Source organism: Squalius cephalus, assembly GCF_949319135.1.
Source record: "Squalius cephalus genome assembly, chromosome: 11".
NCBI lineage: Eukaryota > Metazoa > Chordata > Actinopteri > Cypriniformes > Leuciscidae > Squalius > Squalius cephalus.
Genome location: NC_137132.1, coordinates 20246534 through 20272544, shown reverse-complemented (window position 1 = coordinate 20272544; position 26011 = coordinate 20246534).

Sequence of the window (26011 nt, the reverse complement as noted above, 5' to 3'; positions counted from 1 at the left end):
TGGAAGAGAGGAGGGTTTCAAATACAGGTGGAAGTTTGGATCAACACAGTCAGAATCACTTTTCTGATTAAATCTCAACCAGAACATACAGCTTAGCTCAAACAAAATGGAAAACAAATATGTTTGGTGGGCAAAAAAAAAAAAAAAAAAGTAACATACACTTAATTCACACTTACAATAGTAGGAATGTCAATGCATTAGAGAAAATATCAAATTAAGTGGCAACCAAATTATCTTACAAGCCTTTCTTAGAATTAAGTTAACCTTAAATGTATCTAAATTAATTTAAATATCTTTATTTTAAACTAAATTTAAATCAAACAACAACACTAAAAAAACAACAATTCGGTAAGATATTTAGGCCTAATTAGTTAATTTTTATAAAATGCGTATGTGCATCTTTAACTCCACACAGACAGTCAACTGCAGTACAATGAATTAATAATAATAATAATCATAAAAACTTTATTTTATAAAACGCCTTTAAAAGTAGCTTCTCAAAGCACTGTACACAAAATAAGCAATACATAGCTCAAGTAATAAAAGTAACACCAACAAACAAATGCTAGTTTAAAAATATATGTCTTAAGTCTACCTTTAAAAATGTCATAGGTCTGAGCTTCCCTAAGTTCAAAAGGCAGATAATTCCAAAGGGCAGGAGCATATGAAGAGAAAGATCTTAAGCGTGTATGAGGAACAAACCAACAAGTTGGATTGTGAAGATCACAATCTACAATTTGGGGTATAGGAATTTAACAATTCAGATAAATAATGTGGAGCCAAGCCATGCAATGCTTTATATGTCAGCATTAAGTCAAGTCAAGTCAAGTCAACTTCATTTATATAGCGCTTTTAACAATATAGATTGTTTTAAAGCAGCTTTACAGTGATAATAGGAAAGTACAGTAACAGAGATAGTTTTGGCTTTACAGCAGCTCTAGAATAAAGTTATTGTCCAGCTAAAGTTAGTTTTGATTGATTGATTCACTTCAGTTGCAAAAATCATTAGTTATTAACTTAGAAAACACTCTAACAGAAAACACTCAATGCACTCCAGCCCACTCATCCACACAAAACAGTGCCTGGTGGCTCGAGAACGCAAACCCTGAAATAGATTCCAAGGTGCAAGCCTTGAAAAATTTTGGGGAAAAAAAGGTTATTTCTGCGCAAACCTAAAAAACGCAAACCCACGAAAACGCCGACGGCTTCCACATGCGCATCACGTGTTTAGTCTATAGGTATGCACGTTTGAATACAGGCGTGTAGTCCTTCTTTACAAACCAACCCTCTACAAACTACTTGTCTGGCCTTAAGAATTGATAATAAATAATTATTTATCGCTTCCGTGTAGCCACGTGAACCAGAATTATCCCGACAATGTTTTATCTGTACAGAGGTAAAGGGAAGGGAAGGAGGTAGTGATGGGAAGTCCGGTTCTTTTCCGCGAACAGGTTCTTTCGGACAGTTCGTTTCAATGAAGAGGTTAAAACAAATCCTCATGTAATGACGTCAATTCTATCATCCTGGCAGATAAAAATAAATTCAGATAAAGGCATTTGCAATTATAACGTCAGTTAAATAATAGTAATCATCGTCATAATCATTTTGGATAAGTTTCTTATATTTACGCTTTGCATAATGAACCCTAGCGATGTGCAAACGCGGATGTTTTACATGTCTAAACGATAGCCTATAAAGTGAATAAACCGGTCTTCATCAATTTTATTTTATTTGTTATTAAATAAACTTACATTTCACCAAATTCAGCCCCTCATTTAAGTCATCGGTTCATCTGTGGTCATACAGGCCTATCGGCACAGCATACAGTTGGCCGAAAGAAAGTTCGGTTTAGAGACGGTGCTATCACGCATGCTCAGTATCTCCAGCTCATTGGTTCTCTGTATCGAAACGTGTCCGAAAGAAACAATTCTCGGTTCTGTACTGGTGATCAGAGAACTGCTAGCAGTATACGTGCACTGAGCTGAGAACTGCTGAAACCTGAATATAGCCTATAGTCGACAAAACTAAAACGTTTTTAGTGTTTTTAGTCTAGATTTGAACTGACAGAGTGTGTCTGCTTCCCGAACAATGTTAGGAAGACTGTTCCAAAGTGCTAAAGGTGCTAGATAGGAATTTTAGCACCCTATTTAGGTGCTAAATAGGAAAAGGATCTACCGCCAGCAGTCGATTTTGATATTCTAAATATCAACTGGCCGGAATTTTGAGATTGCAATAGACATGGAGGACTATAATGCGTTAAAGGTGAACTAAGTAACTTTTTTTACCTTAACTGAACAGCTTCGGAGTCATTGGAATGGTTATATTACTTATTTCGGGTTGAATGGTGGTCGTTTCGCACCCCCTGGTGCCCGTGAGCGGAAAATACGCACTTGCAACTTTGAGCCGGCGGGCCGCCGGCCGCCGCGTCAGGAAGTCTCGCGTGATATCAGGTCTCGCGATGTAAACAATTGCTTTATGGCCAAAAGAAATCTGCTAAAATGCTGTCATTATTGCGCTCCCTCACGCTGTCCGAACCCGAATGAAGAAGACGTTTTAAAGAATGTCCCATCTGCTTTGATGTCGTTGATCTATAGCCTCTGGTGTCTGAGAATCACCAACGAGTTTTTACAACAGTGTTGTCAAATATCTATTCCGAAGCTGTGGGGGGAGCTCTAGAGAGAAACCTGCGAGCAAAAAGCGAGAATACAGCGAAGAAATCCCGAAGCTACTGAGTGCTGCTTTAAGAGCTCGCTCATCTTTTGTTAGGTAATCGGACTATACTTGTTGCACTGTATGTTTATACGAAGGTATAAAGGCAACAAGGCATGTCCGAGTCAAATGATCGTGTTACATCCTGTCTACTGAGATACCTTCATCTGATTGATTTTTGATGGCAGCATATGTATCTTTAGCAGCCAATAAGATCCCACTATCTGTGTGTGCGATTCCAGTTGAACTAAAAAATAAAGATGGCACCTGAAAGCTGCGGTTGGTGATCAGTTTGCGTGTAAATGTATGTTTTTGAGCTTTTATAATAAGAAAGGATTAATGAAATATTAATGAAAAATGTGCTCAGTTATTACCAAGCTCTCTCTATTTTGTTGTAGATAATCAAACCGTTATGCTGCCTCAGTAGCCTGTCCGATATATGTATCTTCGTGTGCAAAGTCATTGCTTGATATATATATATATATATATATATATATATATATATATATATATATATATATATATATATATATATATATATATATATATATATAGAACAACAGATATAATCTCCTGAAGCATATAGGAATAAATACACACACACACGCACACACGCACGCACGCACACACGCACACACGCACACACACACACACACACACACACATACACACAAGGATGGTATAATTGACATGCAGATACTGATTTTTTTTTTTGTTGCTAAAGCAGTGCAGGCAGGATAATTTTATCTAGTTACACAAAGCATCTCTAATAAGCCTTACAAATGATACCCCGAGGCGGGTGAACCAAGCTTAACAGAGCATGGCGCTGAGAGTACATGCACTTCCTGAGAAGCTGTGGGGCATCAGTGGCTAACAATAATTATGTCGAAAAAGCTCTTGACATTCTGTTTTAGTAGACAATGTTTTGTCAGCTAACAAAAATGTATACATTTTTAAAATGTCTGCATATTGAGAAACACAGTTTATAGATATGAAAGGTCTACTGTATGTCTGAAAATAGCCATAATTCTCTGAAGTTGCTTCTTCACTAAACTGAGCTGTCATGGGAATATCCAGAACATAAAAGGCTTACTACAACTACCACAAGTCTGGGCTAAAAAGTGGGCCAAGTTCAGTAGGAATAGCTAAAAATCATATTGCTTTTTTATGAGTTATAGATGAAGGAGCTACAGAATTAAAATACCATTAAATAATTACTATTCAGCAAACATATCAGATCAGTATTCAGAGCAATATGAGCTATATCATTTGCTTCATTTTGAACTTCTGGAGAAACATCAGTATTCTAATTTGCAGAAAAAAAAAAAAGACACTCATAACTGAGAAAAACATGCATAAAGTTAACGATTCTGTTTATAGTTTTACATGGCAGAATTTAATTAAAGCTACAGATCACTGTAAGGTAATTAATGCAAAGCCCGGCTTATTATGGATTATGCGTGAGAACAACAGAAGCAGATAATGGAACAGATCGTGGAACAATGACATGATAATCCTTGTGTGACTGCTGCCAGTCTAAACACAATAGGTTTAGGGATTAAATTAGTCAGCCTTTGATATGTTGTGCTACTGGCAGGCTTTGGCTTTTCTGTGGTTGGATTCAGTTGTTCTGTTGACAGAGATGGCTCCTGAGGGTGCAATACCCTTTTTTTTATTTATTTTTTTATGTGTGTGGTTCTTGTCTGGGCAAAGCTTGCCAAACACTTGGATTTTCTAAGTGGTTGCCAGGGTGTTGCTATGTGGTTGCTATGGTATTCTCTGTGGTTGCTAACTGGCCTTTTCAACAGAGTCTGTTTGATATGCATGGGCATATATATATATATATATATATATATGAAGAGTTCAGATGCAAAAGCCTCTAGTGCCATCTGATATTTTCTTCTAGAATGATAATTTTTATAAAGATTGTATATTTAAGTTAAGTAATTTCACTTAAATGACAATTAATAGGTAATTTGCATTGCCATTTAAGTGAAATTATTGAACTTAAATATACGAGCTTGATAAAAATGGTCATTCTAGAAGAAAATTTCAGATGGCACTTAGAGGTTTTTGCATCTATTCTGAATTTTCAGCATCATTACTCCAGTCTTCAGTGTCACATGATCCTTCAGAAATCATTCTAATATGCTGATTTGGTGCTCAAGAAACATCTTATTATTAATGTTGAAAACATCCTGGTTGCGTATGCAACCCACCGTTCCCTGAAGGAGAGAACGGAGGACGTAGTCGACGTCGACTGAATGGGATCACGCTAGGGAGCCTATTCAGTCGACGTCGACTACGTCTGACGTTCTCGACTGAAAGGGAACCATGGGGAACCAAGGAACCAGAGAACAGAATGAGTGCACCAAACATACATCCGTGTAAGACAAGACTCGAGGCAAACAAGACACACCTAGTAAATATCAAAGAACTAATCAACAAGAAAAACTACAAAGGACTAAAAAACATGCCGCAAAAGAGGAAATAAAATAGAAGTCCAGGGTAACACAGGCTGGGATCATGACAGATGCATTAAATTGATCAAAAGTGATTTAAAAAAAAAAAAGTTCTATTTCGAACTTCGAACTTTCGAAGTGCAATTTTTTGAACATTTATCAAAGAATCTTGAAAAAAATCTATCGCAAATACACAAAAATGTTAAGCAATATAAAATAGAGAGAGAGAGAGAGAGAGAGAGAGAGAGAGAGAGAGAGAGCACATGAGGTGTGTTTTCATTTTTAACTGTTAAAAATGTAGATGACCAGTAATCATTTGAAAATATTATTTGAAAGGTCCTCTTTGCCTGATTCCCGTTTCATGCACAGTGGAACAAAATGTTTAGTTCCCTGTGATTGCAGCCATATTTCCAAAATATTCTCTCTCTAAATGCATAACTTCATATTGAAGAGACCACAATATTCTATCAGCAGCTCAGAGAGATCTTTCCGACTGGATGCATTCAGAGGGAAAACCGTGCGAGCGCACATGGGTGAGATGGGTGAGAAATCCTCTTGCAGAGATGGGATTACAGTTGAACCATGACATCTGCAGCACAAGGACTGGGATGGTGTGACTACAATCTTGGTACATTGATCACAGATGGAAAACAAAGGCGCCAGCTTTATGGACAGCCTCTTAATATCTTCTCACTCTTGGGTAGTACATTTCCTTTCTCTGCATGAACAAAAGCAGAACAGAATAGCCCCATCCTTGACCAAAATCTTTTTTTAGAAATGATTTTCTTGCTACTCTTTATGCTCTCCCACAGTGACTCAGTTTTTATGTGCAAACATGACTTAACTTGTCAGGGAATTGAAAGAGATGATGTTATAGCTGTGCTAAGAACTTTACAATAAATTACAATAAAGAGCAACTGGTTCTCAATTTGAAGAAAAACAGGTTTCTTAACTTTACCATTTTAATAGGGCTGCAATTGTATCATGATAATTTAGTTAGCATGTTAAAATGTCCTGTGTGAATGTTTAGGTCAGTGATAGGCTGTACTTCAATGACACTGAAATATATTGACTTTTTAAGCAATTTTTTTGTAATGTCTATTCAGTACAAGAAGTCAAATTAAACTATTCAGTACAATTACTGGATGATTTTCTCATTTGATTTATGCAATTAATCGTGATTAATTTTAAAATCAGCTTTTCAAGGCTCTGAACACACATACTGATGGGCCAATCGTGCCATCTATCATCCATATATTTCCTAATATTCACTGTTCATGCAACACTGTATAATGGTCTACTTATCTAAAACTGCCATTACTTATTTCATACAAATGCAACTGTTGACATCTTCCACCTCAATAATCGATTGTAGTAAAATTGACCTCAGAGGATTTCAATATTAAAGGGGTCATGAACTGCATTGTTTTATTGTTTTATAATGTTTACTGGGGTGCACTTATAATGTTGTATGATTTTTCAAAATCAAAAATTGTCATAATTTAGAAATAAAAGGCATTTTTCCTATCCTGATTTTAGCCCTCTGGTTTGAAGGGGTGTGTCTGCTATGAGACCAGTGTAAACATCCACTGCTGTGATTGGCTAACATCTTTGCATATGGAATAGCTAAGTATTACATGTGGACTCTCTCGAAACTTTTAGCACGTTTTACAGCTCTCAAGGTTAACTAATTGTGAAAAGTGTTGATTATAGGATTATATTTAGATGTATAGCATTATATTTAGATTTTGGCATGACAGGTTGCAGTGATGAGCATTGTAGCCGATCACAGACACGTTGAGCGCATGAATGCAGTGATCTCATCAGTACAACACGATTTCTGCACACTCACAGTTGCCTTTATCATAACTAACAGTGCAAACACTATGTAAATAAGAGAGTCATTGATTCTAATTGTAGTTTTGGCGCGAGTCCAGAACTCAGTCACTGATAAACTCGCGCTGTTTGATTGACAGCTCCAGCGATTTTAAAGGAAGCGTTCTTTGATCGCTTTCTATCAATAATTTAATCACAGTTTAAAGAACAGATTATTTTCATCTTCAATGTGAAAATTGCTTACCTGACGTGTTTTTGGAGATAATGTACAGGTAAAATTAAAATGTAGAATCAAAAATGTATTTACTTGTGGAGTAGCCTTGTAATAAGCATTATAATGTACAATCAGTCAGTTTTTATCATAAACAAACAAATCCAGAGTGAATAAATTTCTCCTGTGCTGAAGGATTCTAAACAAAACCTTTTTTTCATCAGGTTCATCAGGTTGTTTTGATGTTTGCAATTCATCAGGCATATGGTTATGGGTTTGTACAATGTACAATGATTTTTGAAATGGCTTTAACCTCTACACAACCTTGACTATTTTTGTAACGGTTCTCAGATGTATTATGCAAAGTGATTATATCAGATATTTGGATCTCAAAAATCTATTTTCTCCATTTGTGTGAAAATATAATGAAAAAAAAAGTACATTTGCTGTATTGCAAAAGGTTTAAAATATGCATGAGAGCTTTGTTCTGCAAATAGCCATTTAAAATAGGTTTTCCTTTTGAAATTCACTCCAGCACACTATTTCAGCACACACACAAATAAATCAGGTTATTCTGAAAAATGGGATTTTTGTTTTTCTTCCCAATCTGAATAAACTGCAGACTTCTGCAGCTCTTTGGTAAACTTGAGAATACAGTTCGGTCTCCCAGCTCTTTTGAATAAAATCAAAGATCCTGGCTGGTCCGTGAGGCAAAACCCTTCAGACAGGACTGCAGTCCTTCACCGGATGCTCTTTCAAACACAAACTTCATTAACATTGCTAATGCGGCTTTTCATCCTCGCTAATTAGAGGCTATGTGAAGTGAGTCTCGCTTTTCAGAGGAGCGAAAAAATGAGACAGGGCTACCGGGGTCTCTGCTCTTGATCACTGCTGTGTGAGGCTCGCTATACCAATCACAGTGACAATGCTAGAGTCAGTGACACTGAAGCAAAAATCTGCATCATCTCCAGGGTTTACAGCTCCTATAATAAGGACAGGTCGACTAGAAGAACACGACCAGATTTACACTGGTGGTGATTCACTGACTGCATGCACATGAGTTCATGTGTATTCATGTAACCTTGTTTAACAGTCGCTGCCAAAATAAAGTAAATACAGAGGAGCCAATGCGACGTTAGTGTGCGAGGGGAATTTAAGGGAAGATAAACAAGTTGGTGGGAGTCGCTATGAGAAAACCAACATATAGCTGCAGGACATGTTCATGGGTGAATGCTGGAGGTACAGATCAAATGAAAATGAGACACAACCTGCTAGTCCTAAAGAAACCTACTGACAGAATTTATAAAGATAGCCATAACTGTATAGGAAAGATCAGAGATGTTTCTTTTCGACAGTAATCTGAGAGTCTTTTGCTGTCTCTTGCTTCTCCAAGTTTTCTCCTGAGAAAAAGACCCAAGCAATGTTACATCACCTTCAGATGAGATCACAAACTAGACTAAGGCTGTGTTCAGACTGCAGGCAAATCGGATTTTTTCTCAAATCAGATCTTTTCAGGCAGACTGTCCGCACTAATTGCAAGTGATTAAATAAGATTTGTGTGTCCAGATATAACCAACCTATCTGCATGGGTTGCTTTGGTAACGATGTAGGCATATCCACGTATGAGACGAGGCTTTCAAAAAGGATGCAGAAAAAATGTTGTGCATCATCCCGCTCTACAAATAAGCGATCTGTCAAGCTGATAGGTTGCATTAAGAGTGACGCAAAAGACGGTTTGAAATCTGATTTGAGCAGCCAAAGCATCCAGACTGAGACGCATCTGTAGAAATCTGATTGGAATTGCATTTCAGACCACCTCCAAATGTGATTTGAATCAGATTTGAAAAAAATCAGATTGCATGTTCTTTTTGCTGTCCAGACTTTCAAAAACCCATCTGGACATAACCTGGATATGCAAAAAATCTGATTTTTGCATGCAGCCTGAACATGGCTTAAGATTTCTGTAGGTTTTAAAGCCTAAATATGAATTCAAACATTTCTCATCAAATTCTTTATAATGACAAGGTGCAAAATTCATTGTCAAAAAAAAGAGCAATCGTGTCTCTTTGGACTAAACCACTCAATTCTTATGAATTAGTTTTATGCTAAAAAGTCTAAAAAGCATTAAGGTTTCATTCATTATAGAACGATCTCTTTATTAACTTTTTGAAGCATCAAAGTGGTTGCGTAACTGTCAGTAGAGGGACAGAAATTGCACAGATTTAAATAAAAAATATCTTCATTTGTGTTCTGAAGATGAACGAAAGTCTTGCAGGTTTGGAACGACATGCATTAGGGTGAGTAATTAATGACAGAATTTTCAGTTTCAGGTGAACTAACCCTTTATTTTATTTTCAAAATTATACTATAAAATTATACATATAACTTTACTTCTACTTGTCTCATTTCTGTCTTGTTAAAAAAGAATCTCCAAACTTTCAATAAAAGCTAACCAAAGACAATTTATCTGTCCACAACTCCAACATAAATTGATTTATGTCTGGGTGCTAAAAGTGTTTATATACACTATATATTATATAGTAAATAAAGGTATTTTGTATTTTAAAATGAATGACTTTGAACTAATGATTATAATATGAACTGGCTCTTCCATTCTTCCAATGGCAGATTATCTGAGTATGAAATCCACTGATGATCTAAATATGTAATCCACATTAATGTTGTAGTTCTTTACCTCTGCTTGTCTCCACTGTGTGTTGTTTTATTTAAGGTATCTTAGGAGTAACATCTGAGACAAAGTTGATTCTTAAAACATAAAAACTCAATGAAAGTGCAATCTCTGGGTAATGTGAAGCACAGTAGGTAAATAATTGAAATCATAAACCATCTTGAACTGCTTATATTCACTATGGGTTATACTGCTAGTTTGAATTATTCTACTTTTTGCCATTCTTTCAGTACGATATATATAGTGTACATGCTTGGCCACTGGAGCCACTGATTAGTTGTGTGTGTATGTTCAGTTTGTATTGGTAGGTGCTCTATGGACTCGAGTTCATTCAGCAATGCTGAGGTCACTGTGCATTCATCTTTTTGTCTCTCTATATCTTTATACTCTCACCAGCTCCAGTGTCATCAGGGCTTAAAAACACATTTCAACCACATAAACAGATCGAGGTCCATGAGAGCTATAAGCGAGCAATGTCTCAGCCCTGCCCCACATCTTTTATTCATCAAGGGGAAAGCCTGTTAAAACGTTGTCTATGCTGATTATAGCCAATTTGCCATTAGAGTCAAAACACTTGAATTATTCATAACTTTTGGTATTCCTCTTAACATAACATAAATGATAGTTTGAAAATACATTTAGTTTTGATTAAAGCCCAGCTGTAGCTGGGAACACTTCAGGACTTCCAACTGCTCAGATATTAATGAACAGCCTGAAAGGTGAACCAATGAAAGTAACACTTTGGAAAATGTCATAAATACGCTTGCAAAAGTGCATTTGTTTTGATAAAATGTGTACTGTTGGGGAATGAGAGTTAGGGCTGAATTAGTCTTTTGTAAGCAAAATGTAAATTATCTCTTTGCATATTGGAGCCACACAGTAGAATTACAAGTCATTAGTCCAGATGGTGTTATGGAAGAAAAAACATGAAAATACTGTATATATTTAAATTGTAATGCTTAATTTGTCTTTTAGTTCTAATATTTTTACAAACTGAAATATTATTGAGAGCTTTCAATGTCACAAAATGTTTCTGTACTGTCTCTAAAAATAAAAAGACCTTTTACAGGATCAATCTTTTTTTTTTTTTTTACGAAGATAATTGGGGGCTCGTCCGGGATTTGAACCTGCAACCTCTCACAAAAATCTCCCAAACTTTTAATAAAAGACAAACCAAAGACAATATATCTGTCCACAACTCCAACATTTAATGGATTTAGCCCTGGATGCTAAAAGTGACGTAACATGCTTGCAACACTGTTCTCACTCTGCTGCAGAAAGGACTAGCATACAGAACGCAACTCCCAGCGACCCCTCATAAGGGTGAGACCCCCTCTAAAAATTATGATAATTTTTTTTCAGGTGAACCCCGCCCTCCCCCAGAATGCAATTTCAACCATAAGCAACCCTGAGAATCATAAGAGCCTGCCCAAGTTGAGTGTCCTGGCGGCGCCGGGACTGACCAGAACCTCACAACTGGTCTATTGTACTGGATATTTTAAAAATACAAAATATTTGTAAAAAATATTAATATTAAGGTAATGGTAAAAAAAAAAAAAAAAAAAAAAAACTTTTTCTTTTTATCTAATTTGTAGAAGTGTTTGCCGGTCTGTCCAAATTGATCAGAGGATATGGAAATATATGCCAATAGGATTCTGGTTTGATTTGCATATCTATAATTATGAAAGAAACTGCTTTACTATTAAGTAAAAAAATTACAATGAGTCCTTTTTTTTTTGCTATTTCCTAAGGCAGATGCTTTTAAATACTCTAAAGCAACCTGCCATTATTCATAGTCTACTTTTTGTCAGTATACAGGTATGTGTTCCCTGGGAATGGAATTTTCTGCTGTTGTTTTAAAAGATGCCATAAATGACATTAGAAAACACATTTCATATCTGTCATATTTCACCATAGAGCATATTCTTATGCATACTGCACATTCATTGAGTAAAAATCAGACTGACTACTTGCACACCAGCACAACATGATCCAGATATCTTTGAAAGATGCAGGGACTGATGTGTGTGAACAAAGGAAAGTCCACACAGAAAGCAATCCCATAATGCCAAGAAAACAACAGCTGTCAGATCTTGGTCAGCAGAGAGGGATCAAGATGTTTTGGCCACATGTGAAGGATGCGCAGGAGTTATGGGTCAGCTGTTTGAGGTGATGCCACGTGGTTCATTTGCTCATCTGGTTGCCCCGGGATGTTTTGGAGGAAATCTAGGCCATGTCATCTGTGCACACACATACTCCCCTGGTGCACTGCTTGATGATTACCAAGTCAAACATGCACTTGTGTTGGCTTGGAAAAGAGTACTGCATCTGTGCTAACATGACTACACACACACACACTGTCAATCAAAAGAGTGAGAAAACATCAAGCAGACATCCTTGCCTCTTAGTTGTCCTCTGCGTTGCATCATTGTCTCTTGGGTTCTCCACTGAATTTTGCACACTGACATCTGAAGCACTTAAGATTTGCAAACATCACATCTCAGTGGATGGTAACCAATCCTACAGTAACTACAGTTAAACTCGATTAAAGTGTTATTTCACCATGTGAACAGTAAGAATGGGGTAAAAGTAAAACAAAAAAGGACATAAAAATACCTTTTAAAGGAATAGTTCACTCCAAAATAGTCAATTCCATTTAGTTGGAATATAGCACATGATACTTATTGGTTCATTGGTGTCCTTTTTGTCTTCATTCATTGTAATTGCATGGAAACGGGTGAACAGTTTTACAAACCATGTTTAAAAACTACATTTATTTCACATTTTACATTATTGCAGCACCTCTCTTCCCAGACTATCAGTAACACTCTGTTTAGTTCCAGTCTCTATGGCTATGTTCACATTGTCAGTCCAAATCCGATTATTTGTGTATCTGATTGGAATCTGATCTAAATTATTGACTGTTCACACTGTGTATCGCAACTGTTCAGATCTGATTTGTGTGTCCCGTGGTGCTCTTTCGTTTTCCGGAATATCTGCATTGGTTTCTATGGCAATGACGTCGCATTTTTTTCATCTCACTTTTTTATTTTTTATTTTATTATTATTTATTATTATTATTTGCATATGCCTTGGGCAGGAATTATCTAAATGAGGAATATTGTGATGTTTTGCATTCCTGGAAGAAAACTCAAATCTACAATTGACGTGTTTCAGAAACTGTGCTTACTGATAGACAGAATAACTCCCTTTAGAATGGACTTTGTAACTTCGCAGACCTTTTTCAATGCTCAAACAGCAACATTACACACTAAAGAATCTTGAAAATGTAAAAAAGCATAGGCTAATACGATTTAAAATTTGTCCTTTTGTGTTTTACATAAGAAAGAAATGCATACAGGTTTGGAACAACATCAGAGTGAGTAAATGATGATATAAATTTCATTTTTGGTGAACTAATCCTTTATCTTCCCTTTTAACCTCACACAGCAATAAAAATGAATGACGCAATGGACAGACAGCCTGCGAAATAAACCTTGTAATTTGGAGCACAGCTGGAACAGACATAAAGCGTTACACTGAGATAATATCACTTCATGATGTAAGATGTAAGGATAGCAGTTGTTTTTTTTTCTCTTTTCTGTTAATGGATAGCTCAGAAAATACTCGTCGATACTATGAGCACAAAAGCGCCTGAGCGCTTTCAATCTGAGTGGGTGTGCTGTTGGATGCTTGGTTTTAAGGATAAAGAGGCTTAAGCAAGCAGGCACTGACACAGACACTTAGTTATTGTTGGGGCTCATTTAGAGATGCATCAATCAGCCCTGGGCTGTGATTCTGACCACTAGTCTGCTAGATAATTCACCTTCATGCAGTGTAGGGGAACTGACAAATGTACCATCCATCCATCCATCCATCCATCCATCCATCCATCCATCCATCCATCCATCCATCTATCCATCTATCCATCTATCTATCTATCTATCTATCTATCTATCTATCTATCTATCTATCTATCTATCTATCTATCTATCTATCTATCTATCTATCTTAAATTAACAAATGAACACATGGACCATGTTTAATGAACATACAGTACCATGGTTTAAGTAATTCATTTTATGCTGATCTTCATTGCCCTTGTAAGGTGTTTTTACATGAAAATGTTGAAAATCCTAAATGTGCCCACCCAAGTGTTTCTGACAAAACAAAAGATGAAAAGGATTACAATTAATTTTCTCAGATTGCATAGTCAGTGCAATTAACTTCACCCGATTAATGCGTAATTAACTTGAATCCTTAGACCGCATGAATAACTGTAGGTCTCATGGCAACAGGATTTTTCAGCATAATCCTCAGAAAAGTGCCATTTTAGGAGGAGCAATCTGCAATTGAACTGATTTGTTTTACTAAGTCATGTATGTTATTTTACTGAAGATACAATCTGAATTTGTAAGACATCACTGGTGTATTTTTTCCACACCCTTTTCTTGTTTTTCTTCCTTTGTCTGGGGTCTGTTATCAGGAGTGGAATTTAGGTTGTTCATTCATACCATATGGACTTGACATTAAGTCTCAGGGGCTGTTAAAGGTTACAGGTATAGTGTGCAATACTAGGAAATCAGGAGATACATGAAATTCTGCACTGAGCCGGCGTGTTGAATGTTTGTCCTCTAATATCTGAGAGCCCAGAGCCAGTAGACCCATGAGTGACACGCTTTATGAGAAAAATAGTGTCAATTTCAAACCTAAATATAAACAGCAGCCATAGTCAACAAGCATCTACAGCCTTTGGCTATAATGTCATTTACCACACTGATTAACAGAAAATGATTCACTTAATAGCACGTCTAATTTCAAGTATATGGATAATAGGGGGAACTTACAGTGCTACAGATGGGTCAGATAGACATCTTTCCAAAACTGCAATAAAAAACTATAAATGTACTGTACATTCGGATTGCAGGGGTTCTTAGTTCTCAGGTGAGTTCCACATATGAAACTTCATCATTATTACTGATGATGTCTGCAATTGGGTCACACCCCTCCTCACCTGAGGTCCAATCTCATGCATATGCATAAGAACCATTTTCCCATAGTCAAAACTGGGCTGGGACTATGCCATTATTACTAGAATTTACTGCTATTTCCATCTTTGAGGGTCAATAGATTCCACTTCAATCACATTGCATATATTTGTTTCAAAATCATATCTAATGCCCTATTCGAATGGTTTCTTATGGGAATGTAAGGTAATTTCAACATTTACAGGGGCTTGTCTATGATTTTATGATCGTCTGTAGAACGTCAGGTACAAACACTAAAGCTGTTTGGTCATTTAATTGCCATCAGATCCACATCCTTTGTAATCACTGCCAAGCACCGTACAGTAACTATTGTGCTTCACATTTTAAATATGAACACTTGTATTACTGAAATGCTGCAAATTGTTTGCAATAATAATATTACATCATCGCTCCAGTACAGCGAGTGTGAGCTTTTAAAGACCCTCTGTGGTGAAAATCAAGTTATTCATGTTGTTTACATGTCTATGTACATTCAAGCTATTTTAAGGCATGAAGAAAAAATGTTCACAAGAAAAAAACGTTTAAATATGTTATGTTGGTGATCAAAGATGAGTTTTAAGGGATACAATTAGTGACTACAGGGGGACTTTAAGAAAAAATAGACTAAATCTTGTAAACTTTTGAAATGGGCCATTAGCAACAGGTAGTCTTCAGTAAAAAAAATAATAAAAAAATGATGATATACAATTATATAAATTAGGGCTTGTATAACCAGGTCAAAAGAGGTTACTTTGTGCACATTTTTATATTTTTAAATTTTATTAAATAGAATATTTAAAGAAATAATACATTTGATATAATTTTCCTATTATTAAACTACATTAAACATTTTTAACATGACTGACTACATGCATTTCCTGGTTTGTATAGCACAGAAGTCGCTCCTCCACGTGAATAAATCATCATTCAAACGCACAAGTTTTATCACTGAATAGAGGCATGCAAATGTATTTTTACAGATCGAATAGGCTTTAGTATTATGTTGCTATGCGGTTGCTGTTTTGGGTGTTTGCCAAGGAGTAGTTATGCAGTTGCTCTGAGTAGTTCTGAGTTTTTAGTGTTTTTCTCTTGTTGCTATGCAGTGTTCTGGTGGTTTTTATCTGGTTGCTGTAGAAAATAGTGTCTGTGATGGTCTGATTAAGCAAGTCTATGGGATTTTTTTTTGTCACCTGTTTCTATTGTCCACCAGAGGTAAAATGTAAGTCGGATCACACCTCTCTTCATTCATATCCATAGCACAGTTAGTGCAGGAGGAGATTTGGGCCGCAAATAACAGTGATGATCGCCTGAGCAAGAGGCATTAATTACGTCTTGCAACATGTTACAAATATAGTGCATTAAAGACAGGCTCAAATTTTTCGATCCACATTCAAAAGTGGTTCTTTTGCTTTGGCTTGAGCTTATTAGCATCTCTTGAGAGGAGGTTTCCATAACAACACGAGGCCCTCTTTTCAAAGAAAGTCATTAATTTCTCCAGCAGAGTATGGATCCTTTGTCTCGTAAAACATTCTATCTGCAGACACTAAGGATAATGCTGGCAGTCTCTGAATTCCTTTCATTCTTGCTTTGCTGGCAGGAGTTTAAAAAGATATGCATAAAGGATTCTTTATATTTAAGGTCTTGTTTTATTTAAGGCTTTTTTTTTTTACAAAGATCAGTCACTCACTGGCCAGCATCTTATATTGACTCCAAGTAGTGAGAGCAAGAGATAGATTTTGCGATGAAAGAACTCTCTAACCTTGTCAGACTACAAAAATATGGTACTTATTATTGTCTGAATTTACTGCTCCATAATTTATAAAGGTTTGTCTTTCCGTGAGTTTCTCACTCTGGCAAAACAGCATCAACTTTCAGCTCTGGGAACCTGCCAAGTTTAACACTGTCAATATGCAGTTAATTCCCTGTTCCTGGAGTCTGTGTGGCCATTTTACTTCTCTGGTCCAATTACTCCATCCAGGCAAGGGCGGTTCTTATCGGCAGAGCCTGCATAGAGGCACAGTTGCGTAATGAGTCACACGCAACACCCCATGACTGAACAATGTGCATGGTGTCATTTTTGTTCTATCTGGCTGGACTAATATGCTCAGACATAAACCTGGTGGTGCACAGACTGAGGGACTAATGGTCAGATTGTATTTGTGTAAAAATTATTCCTGATATGTTTAAAACACATTTGACTGAAAAGCATAAAGCCATGTGATGATTGAACTCACTGAAACTACTCATTACTGACTAGACACCAGCCGTCAGGCTCAGTGACTCTTGCTGAAGCTGGTTTGAGCTGTTAGTTTAGCTCTGTAGTTTACTCGCCTCACATATATGATCAAACAATGGTAAATATCACAGATATTTCATCAGTGCTGGGCACACATAGCAGAGTCCACAACCATGGCAGATATGGGAATCTATACCTCGCAGATGCTGAGAGAAAAAGGATTTCAAGGAAAGTAATATTGATTTTCTCAGGCTGTGAGACTCCCACAGGTCGCTCCATTTTCACACTTCATCTTCCATCTCCAGCCTCATGTAATCACATATGCTCATCAACAGACCTCGGCCTCCTCAACTGAAACCAAGAGAGGAAATAAACATCAACCATCGACCTTGCAAAAAATATCATAGAGAAAGGCAATCAGTGATTGTCATATTTTAGTTTGTGTCCTGAACCTCAGTGGGATATATGAATATGTGAGAAATCATTCATGCAGATGAAACAATATGTAAAAAAAAAAAAAAAAACACTCAAAAATGTGATTGAAATAAAAATCCAATTCTATTTCCAGAAAGGAACATTTGATGTTCCAGCCCACTATTATTACGAAGTTCATATTCACTAAACGTTCAGGGACTTGGAATTGGATAAATTGAGGTGTAGAAATAGACTGTTTTGATGGACCTATGCAGTTAATTTGGTTCAAAAGTAAAATGCAGTGTTTCCTGAAATGCTGTGCAGGCGAATCTTTAGTGGCACGGCAAAATAAATCAGATTGTGAATGTTCTAGTTCTTGTGATGCTATAAAAATGCGATGTATAGCTTGAAATAAAGAAACATCTTTGTTTTAGGCAAGACACCCCAGGTGAATAGGGTAAAAAAATTAATAAACCCCCCCCCAATAGATACCACCATTCTTCCACAGTTGATTGATTATACGTTTTGATTACTAGTTTTCTGAAATGTTATGTTTAAATATGTAAATGAGGCATTATCTAATTAAATATGCACTAATTTGCATTCACGTAGAACAAAAATCTGAACATTGGATAAAGCCAGGTTCAAAATTATTGTGTGTCATATTAGAGTCAAAGGTTTTTACAGAGGGGATTCTAGATATCTCTTTTATCACTTCATACATCAGAAAATACTGTCAACAGCAAGACATTTTTTTTTTACCATTAATTTTTTTAAGAATAAAATGCTGTATAAAATCAGGCAAATTATATATGAACAAACCTCTCTGAAAAAGATATAATATAGAATATAAAAAACTCATTTTGAGAAAACAGCCTTTAAATATATGTACTGTAATTGAAATCTACAGACGCAAATAGATAAAGTGCTTTAAAAGATACACTTAAAAGTGTACTTGGGTGGTTTCTTTCCACTAGTCTGAAAAAACACTTTCTGAAAAGCCAAAAAGCCCAAAATCTCAAAATTGACAGATGCATGAAAAAAACAGTGTTCCCCTTCGTCAGTCACTATTTCGTACGTCATGACTGACGAAATGGAAATGGGGATCTCGCTTGAGAGGCCAATCTACTTCGAGTGTAAACCAAATGAGCCAATGCACATTGGCATAATATATTATGGCGATAATTGCACCAGCTGCTGTGCATCGCGGTGCGAGTACATAATGAGCAGAAGGTGCGTTGCATCTTTGTCTTTCGCTCATGAGAGCATGACCACGTCGGCACGTTGTTCGTCTTGCCTTTCTCATGAGGGCTTGAGCGCTCAGTGTGCCGTGTGCCATCGAGTTTGATGGCCACGTTCACTGTCTCGCATGCCTGGCAGCTTTCGGATGGGATTACTGGTCCTTCTCATGAGGGACCAAGCATTTCATTCGGGGCTCCAGGGGAGGATCAGATCTTGATCGGTACATCGGAGAGAGGGCTGTTACGCTCTGGAAATGAAGATGATGGTGAGTTCCCACTATAATGGTGTGTGTGCTCATGCTGAATCAGATTCAGACTTGACAGCCACACTTTCCCGGGCTACTCTGGGGGTTCAGTGCGACGTGTAATCGCCTTGCTTCGCCCCGTGCCTGCTTGGATGTGTATGAAAAACTTCGGCAGTATGGAAGCATATTGGCGCCAATATGGCAAGCCAAACATGCCAAAATCTGCAGAAAACGTTTTTCCTCTCTCACCACTCTTGGTGGTGGGGCAGCTTTGCTATTTCCCTGCATGTGAGGGCCACCCTACAAGTCTGTGGAAGGCCAAAACACTCAATGTACGAGGGTAGTTCTGAGTTGGGGTTGAGCTGCGCATAATGATTGACCGTGGTTTAAGTCACAGCACTGGCCCTCGCTCAGACGATGTTTACACTGGTGGTCCAGGAGCCCCCCATGGCTAAACCTTGCTGAGGTGTGAGACATCGCCAAAGTTCGCTTTCTCAATGCTCCCATCTCACGAGGTGGCCTTCTCGTCTTCCACCTCACTGCTCCACCCCGGGTATGCATATGTATAGGTCCATATGTACACCCCATATGTGTATTCCTCCAAGATCAGCTCCTCTGTGGACGAGCCCATGTCTTTCCCTCGACAGAGTCCGCTCTGTCGTCTCTGCTGATGTTCTTTCCCCTCTATAACTAGGCTGGAACCACCCCAGAGACTGCCATAAGTTGTACTACTCTGCTTGGCTAGTCCAAATGTATAAGCGCCACAGTGCCTCCCTACGGGGTAGGATGTGGCTTCCGCAGTGTCCCCTTCTCCAAGGGCACGCTTTCCCAGCGTTATCCAATAAGTCACACTGAGTGGGTCTTGCGGAACATCAGTGACTGACCTTCTCTGCTTAGAGCTCCTATTTTCTGCCCAACACTGCGGTCAGGCCAGGAGACTCAAGCGGAGCACTGGAAGGGCCAGCAGCAGTGGCATGTTGGTTGATATCCCTATTTCGTCAGTCATGGCGTACGTAATAGTGACTGACGAAGGGGAACATCTCGGTTACGTATGGTAACCTGAGGAGGGAACGGAGACGTACGTCCCGTTGCCACAGTTGCTGAGCTCCCGCTGTAAGGCCGAGTCACAAGTCCGGCTCCTCCAGCGGAAAAACAAAGGTGCACATTGGCATGCTACAATTGCACCAGCTGCTGTGCATCACGGCACGAGCATATAATGAGCAGCAGCTTGTGCAATTATCGCATTGGCTTGTTTAGTTTACACTCGAAGTAGATTGGTCTCTCAAGCGAGATCCCCATTTCCATTTCGTCAGTCATGACATACGCATTACCATGCGTAACCAAGATGTGTTTGCCTGTAGTCTCGCCTTTAGCAAATTAAGTACATGTAAGGCAGTACTTTTATAACCATAGTTCAAAAAGTTGTTTGATAGATTATTCAATAAAATGAATCCATCATTATTGACTGTTAAGTAACTTACATTTTGGACACAATATGTTTTGCTCTGCCAACGAAAACAGTTCCAAACAAAGCCACAGAAAAATCATTATGTTGCAGCAATCAGTGTTTTGTTATTAATTTATTTAGTGCCTTATAACAAATCGTTTGAGTGAATGAACTTATTCATTTCTGAATGAATCAATGTTTTGAACGAATCGGTTAAATGATAGATTCCAGTCACTTGTCGCCACCTGCTGGCCTAACGATATAACCTACAGAAAATCATTTAAAAAATTACGCAATTATCGGCTATATATGTAATCTAACATCGTTCCTGTTGCCATATATTTACATTTACATTTAGTCATTTAGCAGATGCCTTAGTCCAAAGCGACTTACAAATTAGGACTAAAATAAGCGAGTCATTGTGAGACAAAAACAACGCAAGAAGTTCTCAAAATACAAAGTTCAGGCATTGCTCAGAGTAGCAAATGCCAGACAAGGGAGGATGAAAGGAAAAGGAAAGTTTTATTTTTATTTTTATGAGGTTAAGTGCTCACGGATATACGATCTTAACTGTAAATTATCTAAAACTGTACAAAGTGATTATTACCGTAGAGTCATAAATGATCAATCAATTATAGAACTGAAAAATGAGTTGGCGAGCCAAAACTGGGAATTTATTTATCAATTGTCCGATGTAAATGCAGCATTCAACACATTTCTTGACATTTTTATTACACTCTATAATAAACACTGTCCGATCAAAAAATGTACAATAAGAAAACATATAAAAACTCCCTGGATAACAAAAGGGCTTGCGAACTCGTGTAAAAAGAAAAATTTTCTATATAGACAATTTATTAGGTATAGAACTAGTGAAACTGAACAAAAGTATAAAATATATAAAAATAAATTAACTAGCATATTGAGAGTAAGTAGAAGAGAATATTATACTGATTTATTGATAAATAAGAAATATGACATAAAAGCAATTTGGAAAGTTTTGAACACCGTTATTGGTCGTAGTTCCAACAGCTCATGTTATCCGGAGTACTTTGTGGAAAATGGCACAATTATACGAGACAAAACAATGATCGCGGATAGATTCAATCATTTTTTCGTCAACGTTGGACCTGAACTGGCACAAAAAATTCCATCTACCAATGAACAGATTAAGGGACTAATTGATATTAATTCTAATACCATGTTCCTCGCTCCAACCGATGAGAGGGAGGTTATGAAAGTAATTAGGGACTGCAAGAACAAAACATCCCAAGACATATATAACATCGAAATGAGGATTGTTCGTAAAGTTGCAGAAGACATTATAAATCCATTTACATATATTTGTAACTTATCCTTTCAACTCGGTCAATTTCCATCGCAAATGAAAACTGCTAAAGTTATACCAATTTTAAAGTCGGGGGACAAACACTGTTTTAATAACTATCGGCCTGTTTCCCTCCTGCCACAGTTCTCTAAAATTTTAGAAAAATTATATGATAAAAGACTCCGGAGCTTCATTGATAAACACCAATTACTATCTGATTGTCAATATGGGTTCAGGGAAAATAGATGTACTTCACATGCATTAATTGATCTACTGGAAGAAATCACAGATGGTATTGAAGGAAATAAATTTGTTTTGGGGATCTTTATAGATCTCCAAAAGGCCTTTGATACCATTGATCACCAGATTTTAATAAAAAAGATGGAGGACTATGGCATAAGGGGAATAGCAAAAAAATGGTTGGAGAGCTATCTATGTGAGAGGAGACAGATTGTTGAGATTGATCAATATAAATCAGGGTTTCAGGATATAACGTGTGGAGTACCGCAGGGGTCAATATTGGGACCTACACTATTCCTAATGTATATAAATGAATTATGTAAATTATCAACAAAAATGAAATTTATCCTTTTTGCTGATGATACCAATATTATCTGTGCTGATGATAACCTGGAGCAACTATTGGCCTCGGTAACTGTGGAACTGGTAAAGTTAAAAACCTGGTTTAATACTATAACAAACTGTCATTGAATTTGAAAAAGACAAAAATCATGTTGTTTAGTAATCGTAAATATAATATACCTGTTAAAATTGTTATTGATGACACATTAATAGAAAAGGTTAAACAAAACACATTTTTGGGCGTTATAATAGATGAAAAGATCTCTTGGAAACCCCACATAAGTTACCTGAGGACAAAAGTGGCTAAATGTGTTGGAATGATGAAAAGATCATGTAATTTACTGAACACTAAAGCTCGACTTCTACTGTATCATTCATTTATTATGTCATATTTATATTATTGTGTTGAAATTTGGGGGAACTGTTACAAAACTCACTTACAGCCCTTGGTCACTCTGCAGAAAAAGGCTATTAGGATTGTCTCTGGTGTTCACTACAGACATCATTCCAATCTATTGTTTGTAGAGCTGGAAGTACTTAAACTGCAGGACGTGATTAACTTTAAAACTGCTCAAATCATGTTTAGGGCATCTCAAAACTGTCTGCCTCCTAATGTTCAAAATTTATTCCGTGATAGACATGCTCATCATAGTTACGCACTAAGAGGAAATAAAAATAAATATCTGCCCATATTTAGAACCACTCTAAAATCAATGTGTATCTCAGTGCGGGGAGTGAGGATTTGGAATGATTTGGTAGATGAATTAAAAACCTGTTCAAATATTATTCATTTCAAATATTTGTTTAAAAAAAATGTATTAAAGAAATATGTAGAGGACAGAGAGTGATGCCCTCAGCAGGAAGTCAGTGGTGAAAGGGTGTTGGGTCAGAGAGTGTGTGGGCCGGTGTCTCTTGTAAGTGTGTGTGTTGTGCGTTGCATTGGTTTTGTCTAGCCTGTCTTATACCATTTATATAGTGACAATTGTTTTACTGTATGTATTGTATAGGAATAATGTTGTTCTTGAATTTTTCTGTTTTTATTTTGTTTTTGTATTGTATTTTGTGTTGAATGTGAGGGGGTTTGGAATCATACAAGCGTTTGCTTCGTCCACCTCCTTTTCAAACCATGCATTTGTATAAGTTGTTTGTTATGTTGCCTGTTATGTTTGATTGTAAGAAAATTAGAATGCAGGTTTGAAATAAACATCATCAATCAAAACGGAAGAGATGAGTTTTCAGTTTTCTTTTGAATGTTGTCAGGGATTCTGCACTCCGGATGAGGGTGGGGAGATCATTCCACCAGCATGGAACCGTGAATGAGAATGTTCTGGAGAGGGATTTTGTGGCTCTCTGTGATGGTACCACGAGCCGTCGCTCGTTGACCGATCGTAGGCTTCAGGTAGGGATGTAGACTCGTAGGAGCAAGTGAAAGTAGGAGGGAGCTGAGCCTGTGGTAGTTCTGTAAACAAGCGTCAATGCCTTGAACATGATTCGAGCAGCGACACGTCCATTTGAAAGATTATGCGAGTTGCCTGTGACCTCTGTTCACAGCATAGCACATATTTTTTGAGTCCCTGACACCCACTTACACTGGGAGAATGGAGAACATGTCAAGGTAGTAGGATACTAAGAAATTAGGATAAAATGGCTTAAATGACACATGCTCGTGGCTTTCTTCCCTCTCTCTTTTTTTGTGATCTTGTGAATCACTCAGCTCAGAGATATGTCCCGAGAGTGCTTCTACTAAAATAGCATCAAATATTATTGCCCATTTGTGACTACGAGTCTTATCAGATTAGACAATTTGCATGCAAGTAAAATTCTGTGTAGGTGTGTCTGTGGGCACATAAGTATGTTGTAGCATTTTTGGCACTCTGTTGTCATCATTTTGGGCCCTAGGGTCCACTTCACTCAGTAGCAGAATTCAGCAAAAACAGCCTTGCTTGAGAGCGAAGTACATTTTGAATAAAAATAAGGACCTCCAATATGCTTATATACTGTAGTCTGTTGGATGTACCTGTTTTGTCAGCTTCCCATATGATAGATGAAATGGAAGATGATTACACACACATACGTGATTACAATGTGTTCACCTTGATGTCTTGGAGATTTGGAGGAAGTGACAGAACCTGGTTTTCCAGCAAGAGAGCAGAAACTGTCCCATCTCCATTCACACTCACACAAGCAGTCTCTCAGGCTCATGCATCAATCAAAGGAGAGCGGATCATGGCAGTCCAGAACAACAGGTTCTAAACCTCCTCCTCATCTGATACTCGGATAGAAACAAGCTCAGGGCCCGCTGGCTACATTTCATCTCTCTCAAACAAGAGCCATCATCTAATACGATATGCTGTGTCCAGTCATGTAAAATGCACACTGAGTGCACCATAATACTCTCTCCTGTCCTGCTCTGCAGAGTCAGCCTGAAGAGCTTTGAACCTTGAATGAAGACTGACTGAATTAATACTGAAGTTTGAAAGCCAAAGTGGAGTGTTTTTATGGCTGGAGCTGAAAAGGAATGTGGGAGGGTCTTAACCTATGTAGAACTGTGGATTTTTATTATATCTGAGCACCCATAACTTTTGATTTGTATACAAGTTTTTCCTCACTTTCCATTAGTTTGTATTTTATGTCTGTACTTTCCCCTATAACATATAAGATGGCCAAAATGGGGGAACTTTTGAATGTAGTGTTTTTTTTATTAATGTATTTTAGAATTACAATTTTCTGCAGTTCATGATTATTTAATGACAATTAATAGGTCATTTTCATTGCCATTTAAGTGAAATTACTGAACTTAAATATACGAGCTTGATAAAAATGATCATTCTAGAAGAAAATTTCAGATGACACTTAGAGGCTTTTGCATCTGAACTCTTCATATATATATATATATATATATATATATATATATATATATATATATATATATATTTGTATTCACATGCATACATTTTTGTTAGCATCTTAAAAAATATATAAAATGTAAGTATATACACAAACATATAAATATAAATATATATATATATTAGGGCTGTCAAACGATTAATCGCGATTAATCGCATCCAAAATAAAAGTTTGTTTTTACATAATATATGTGTGTGTACGGTGTATAATTATTTTCTATATATAAATACACACACATGGATGTATATATTTAAGAAATATTTGCATGTATATACTGTGTATATATTTATATTATATATAATTTATATTATATATAAATATTTTACATATAAATGACACATTTTTCTTAAATATATATGCATATGTGTGTATTTATATATAGAAAATAATTATACTCCATACACACACATATATTATGTAAACACAAACTTTTATTTTGGATGCGATTAATCGCGATTAATCGTTTGACAGCCCTAATATATATATATATATATATATATATATATATATATATATATATATATTTGTATAGTTTGTGTATATACTTACATTTTATATATTTTTAAAGATGCTAACAAAAATGTATGCATGTGAATGGATGATTTTTGTCACAGTATTTTAAACCCCTTTTAAACAGTTTGTTTTTGTGCCTATACACTAACTGCAATTTAATTTTCA